Consider the following 6,543-nt stretch of genomic DNA (forward strand, 5'->3'; position numbering starts at 1 on the left):
CAAGAGGATTCTGGATGGAATCCTTTTTGACGGTAGGTGCATCTACTTCCTTTCTTCCCTTTCTCATTTCTCAAGCCGAAGGAGTCATTGAAGGGCTTGGTGTACCCTTCCTTCTTTGGATGGGAATGCGCTTTTCCCTTGTCTTTTTGCTGCTGATTTTTTTTATTTGAATCAGATCTGTGATTTTTATTGTGGCTGCCATCATGCACAACAAGTGCATGCGCTTTTGGAGGTTTGATTTTCCCCATGCCAATGAGTTTATCTTGCTCAAAAATAAGGGACTCCATAAATTCTTTGAGAGAAGGCATAGTGTAGGATTTACCTATTGCGAGCCTTACTGAATGAAATGTAGACACAAAGACGGAGTATTCCGGTCCGAGATTTGACATAATAGAGAGAACTTGGTGACTCTCCTCCTTGGATTTGTCAATTCCACAACCCTTGAGTTGCAGCAATAGATCATTATATTTGGTGAAGAAGTCTTGAATTCTTTCATAGTTCCGTTGATCCAATGACAGCAGCTCCACTTCGAGCAGATGTCCTTTCATCTCATCCTATTTCCTATAAAGTTCTTCAACCTTTTTCCAAATCTCATTGGGAGTATTGCAGGCAGATAGATGAAACTACAACTCTTGAGAGATGCACATGCATATGGATCCGTGGGCCTCATCCATACGGTTGAGGTACTTGGATTTCTCTATGGCTAAAGTGGGTTCCACTTTTGCAACCATGGTAATCCTGTACAACCCTTTTTGACGAAGGTATCGAGCCATTTGGTCCTTCCATTCATGATAGTTGTATGGTGTTAGGATTGATGCTTTGGGAAACTCCATTTTTCTGTCGATCTTCGATCTCCAAGCTGTAATACCTGCAAAATAAAGTACTGGTGCACCTTTTATCTAGCAACCTGTGGGCTCTGATACCATGTAAATGTGTTAGAAAACATGCACAGATGAATCTAGCTAGTAAAGGTTGAACACACAACTTTGCAGAGCAAAAACAATAAAAGAAAATCGAAAGAACAAAAGAATGATTCATTAGAAAATAGGTTACAATGCTCATGATATAGCATTACTGGGTGAAGATCCCAAGGTAATGCACCATAGTGGTGATCAATGAGAAGACTCAACACCTACAAGAAGTTCCGGAGAGAACTAGCCAGTTGCGGAGTGAAAGAAGGAGCAAATCAGGGAGTAAATCATGCAGAATAACTAAGTAGTTGCGAAGTTAGAGAAGGAGCAAATCAAGGAGTAAATCATGCAGAAGGAATCTTGCATGTAGTCCCATGCTCTAACTAAGAGTTTGCATGTAGGTGTGTAGTAGTTCCAACACAACAAATATTGGGCGAGACAGAGCATATATAGATTCATAAACCAACTCCATATATAGATTCAAAGGGTTATATCGAGTCTTTTTCTTGCTCAAATCAAACCACTCTATTCTAGGTTCTCTCTGTTGATACACACCCTGGCTGGCTTCGCACTCGAGTACCAGCAAGCTCAAATTTAGGTCAGGTGATTGGGAGAAGCGCGGTGTGAGTGAGCGAGGAAGGCTCCTACTTTCCTATTTTGAACCCAAAATGGATTGAAAAGACGTACAAATAGGTCCCTAATTGGTGGATCCCACATCTGCACCAATCTTAGCCCCACCCCGAGTGACGATATTAATGCCTATGTATCCACGACCTGCCGAATCGTCGGATAGAAGGGGAAACAAAACTGAATTTTTATTATTATCACCAAATGTTGCATCATCTATTCACAAAATGTTGCATCATCATGTATTATCACCAAATGTTGCTACATCTATTCACCAATTTGGGCAGTTGTTAGTGTCGCCCTTGTTTGGAGCATCACTACTATGTAACCTCGCATGAAACAGGTGGTTGGACAATGTAATGAACATAATTTGTTGTTTCATAATATAATCAGCATGGATCATGGTCCTCCTTAGTCTTTTCATTCATCATTAGAAACACAACCACGTATCTCTCATGCGATGAACACCAACCTGCATGCATACCAAATTCCCTATGCATTGAGTGAACTCCTGCACATTAAGGGTAGCTAATGTGACAACCACATCGGTGTCAAGGCACAAAAGATGAAATTTTATAGAGAGTAGAGCTCATGTCCTCCCCTGGGCACAGTTAGGAGACCAACAAACTCATATTGTCTGTAAGGAGACCAACAAACTCAGATTTCTCAGTAGCAGCTTCATAGCCAGTATAGAACTTTGTTGGGGTAGTGTTTTGACAAATCCTTGTGGTAACAATCTTTGTGACACTATAAATGGTTAGGCCATTTTCGATACTTTTTACCAATCTATGTGACACTAGAAATGCGTAGTCCCTTTTCGATACTTTGTGGCTGGTACTCTTAAAATCCCTTGCTTTCTAAAGTACAACTATGAAGTTCATCGACTAGCAGAGTTTGATGCTGCAAAACATGTTGAAGAGGCAGCAATTCAACTTCTAACAAGTTAGAATCATCATCAAATGGATTCAATAATGTTTTAGATGTTGGACATTCTTCAAGTACATAGGTAATTTTGTTTTCACATGCTTCTCTTTAGATGTGAATTTTTATTTAACTATTTGTTAGCATGGCTCAAAAGGTATCACGGGCAGCATTCTTTCTAAGCCATAGTTACAAATCGAAACCCCACCAATGGTAAAATCTTCTGAATTGGAAAGATATTTGCAGAAAAGGATTTCCCATGGACACCTGATGTTTGTTTCATTCAAAAAGTGAAAAGAGTAAAAAGTTGTGAGTATTTTTATGCTACTTTTGTGAGTCAAGCGACTATAATTTTGTGTTACACTTAGTAGTCTTAATCAGAAACACCATGACTATAATTGTTTGTTTCACTTTAATTGTTTGTTTCACTTTAAACTAGTAGTAGTCTTAATAAAAAACGACATGATTATAATTTTTTGCTTTACTTTAGACTAGTAGTAGTCTTAATCAAAAACAATATGTTGTGTTAGTTTTTGGTACACTGTATTGTTGAAGTGCACTTGTGTATTGGGCACTGACAAAAATTAAGCCAAAGTGGCATTAAAACAATAATACTTTACACAATGAAACTACATTTAGCCTATGGAAGTTCAACATTTTTATATTTTGGAGGGGTATCATGTTTTGAAGCTCTTGAGCAGTTGTTAGGTGTTGGAATCTGCTAGAGCTTGTCTAGTCTCCCTTTCTGACATTTGTTAGGTGTTGGAATCTTTTCGGAATTGTAGAAATTTGTAAACCTTGGGTGGAAATGGCGACTTGCAATCAAACTTTATTGTTCACGAATCATAGGATGCTTTGCGTGATGTGAGAAAACCATCATCTTCATCTACAAATTCATCAGCTTCCAAGAATGGCAGAAGTGACCTTGTTATTGAATTGTCGAACTCCCCCTTCATGCATCACCGCAGGTATGCTCCACTAAGAATGAATGATAACTGATATGTAGAGGTAAGAAGTTCTAGTCAAGATTCTGTCTTTTTTCTTTTTGGTTTCCATTAGTTGCTTTCATGTTACCAATATCCTAGCTATGTTGTAACCTTAGCTCTTTCTCTTGCTACTGGCTCTCGAATTGGCTCAAATGCTGGTGATGTTGTATAGGGGAAGATAGCAAGGCGGAAACGATTCACACAAGTTCCTCAGTTCGGTCTATGCCACTGAGGCCGAACACCAAGTTGAGGAAGAGAATCTGATAGCTCAGGTTAACTAGTTCATGCAAGATAGAAATTCACAGTTTAACCAACTAACAACCATGATGGCTGCTATTCAAGCACAGATGAATTCGATGGGGGTGACTCGGTGAGTTTAAGGACTCTCACTAATCAACCTAAAGTTTCCAACTGTGAACAAACACCCAAGACAATAGACACTGCAACAACATGCAGCAGCATGCACCACCTAGAAAATTCAACCTGGCAACGTACTTTAGCTTAGCATTATAACATTTCATAAAATTTAATATATGTTAAATTGTTAAACAAATGCTAGCATTAGTGAAACATAGTTAAACATATTTGTGAAGCAAAGACACATAATATATGCCTTTAGCCTCTCTGCCTCGAGAAGAAGCCAAATAAGATAGTGAAACGATATGCGCCTAAAAACTTTGGTTATAAATGATAAGGAATAATAACAAATAGGTAAATTAATGTTTTAATATCGTCATTCAATTACAATAGTCCTAGTCGTACTTGAGACATAGACTAATAACACGTAACTTAAAAAAAAACAATTACCATAACACATAATTAAAAAAAATAAAAATAATGTGAAAGTTGTGAATCCTTGGGATTCTGTTATGCAGGAACTAAATTATAGTTGCAATTAGATAGTTTTTCCAACCATTCACTCTTTTCTGTAAATATCGAGTTGCAGATTCAAATATTGAATCGAGTTTCAAATTCAAATCTTCAATATTTTATTTTAAACCTTGAATCTCCTTGCATTTTGTGTTCACGCATACATGTATTTTAATAAATAGAGTACATGGTAAGTACTTTTTGGTATAGGTTGGTATGGGTTGTTATGTTATGTAGGTGATTTCAAGAGATGTTGTTATATTATATAAATTTTTTGATTGGGTTAAATTATATTAAAATAAAAATAAATATAAAAATATAAAATAAAATTAATAATGCTAATTATTTTTTAGTTAGATATAAAAGAGATATTGTAATGTTTTGTTATGTAAATATTGTTTTTAGACTCTAGATTTTGATAACACAATGGTATTGACTTATGATATTTATGTGGAATATAATTTATTAGCTACATTACATAGATCAATGGTTTGAATTGTACATTGTTGCATCCATAAATTGTTTTCTAGATTAATAGATCAAGCTATTCAATTTTTTGCAAAGATGTCCAACCATGGTCTACAATGTTTTCCACTGCCTATTGATATCGGTTTTAATTTATAAAGGTATGTGAGTCAAATGAACCACCATTTTGTTTACCTTCATATAAACATCAATGTGTAAATCAATTTTATTTACATTATGAGTTATATTTTTTATTTACTTTCTTTGTTATTCTAATATTTCTTAGTAATGAAGTTTAAAAATTCTAAATTTTGGTTGGTTTTGACTTCCAGGGATTTGAACTTTGAATATCATGCTTTATATAACACTTCATAATATAGCAATCACCAATTAACCTATCCCATAGACTAAAATTTCAAATATTTTACTTATATTAATATAATTGTTTTATGAATTATATTTCTTAAAAATTAAGTAAAAAATTGATTCTAACAACATTTTTATAAATTTAAGCTAGTTAGTAATTTATTTATTTAGGAAATCTTCACATAAATTATGTTAATTTTTCCGATATGATATTGTTTTTTTCAAATTTACTTATTCAAGATTGATATATGTTAATCTTTCTAAAATCTTCTTAATTTTTACAAATTTACATAATTTCCTAGAATGATCTCCAAAAATCTAGCATCAACTCATATTTGGATAATTTTCTCTTTCATTGATATGCATTGGATCATTATATTTCTTTTCATCCATATTAATTCATTTAGAGTGGAAAAAGTGGAGGAATAAGCTCATAAGACCATTTTTACTGGCGGGACCTAGTTGGGCAAAATGAGGTTGGAAACCTTCTGGGAGAGTTTTGAGACATCAAAAGAAACTTTTTTGGGGGAAAAAATTTTCATCTTTAGCTCGGAAACATTTCATGTTGTTCTACACATAGAGATCTTTCCAATGGTGCAAGAAGTTCATCAAATAGAGTCTGTATGCAAAAGTTATGCCAATCAGAAGTTGACCTTCCTGTTTTCACACCTATAATTTGGGAGGATATTGCATCAACCCCCATTATTCATGGAAAAGAGGATAGCCACATATTTTTAATGTAAAAAACTATATAAAATTCTTTATTGTAACTCTAGTTAAGAGTTGATGTAGTCAAAATTAACTACTAGTAGGCTATCGGGTTGTGTTATAACTGGACCACTAGGAGGAAGAGGCATTCCATTCTTTCAAGAGAATTTTATTCCATAGCTGAGAAAACATAGCCATGAGAGATAGGAGGTAGAGAAAACAGAAAGGATATTTCTATTGTAGCAGCCCACGAGTCATAGGCATTACATTTTTATACCTGCAACCATATTTTCCGGAAAGGGTTTCTTAGAGCATATTTTGTGTCTTATGTGTGTGTCTGAGCTTATTTTGTCATTCTCTACTTTTTTGCATAATTTCCATTCGCATGCATGCACTAATTACAGTTAAATTTATAGGTCTAGAGGTTTAATATAACTCTAATAGTGTAGCATTTTCATATTTCTAATATAATATTATCATATCTGTTGCGACGAACTGTCCAATGGAATATCCACGAAAATTTACGGATCATTTAGTATCAGAGCAGGTTTATTTGAGTATTTTGTGGAGATTGTAGGGATCTAGATCAGCGAGGCCGAAAATTGTAAAACCCTAATCATGGTTGACGAATCTGTAAACGAACCCTGTGATCCTACAGAGGTGAGGTTTACACAGTTGGAACAACAAGT

The sequence above is a fragment of the Pinus tabuliformis genome, chromosome J (assembly GCF_031772625.1).
Source record: "Pinus tabuliformis cultivar Carrire ecotype Pingquan chromosome J, CPIR1, whole genome shotgun sequence".
NCBI lineage: Eukaryota > Viridiplantae > Streptophyta > Pinopsida > Pinales > Pinaceae > Pinus > Pinus tabuliformis.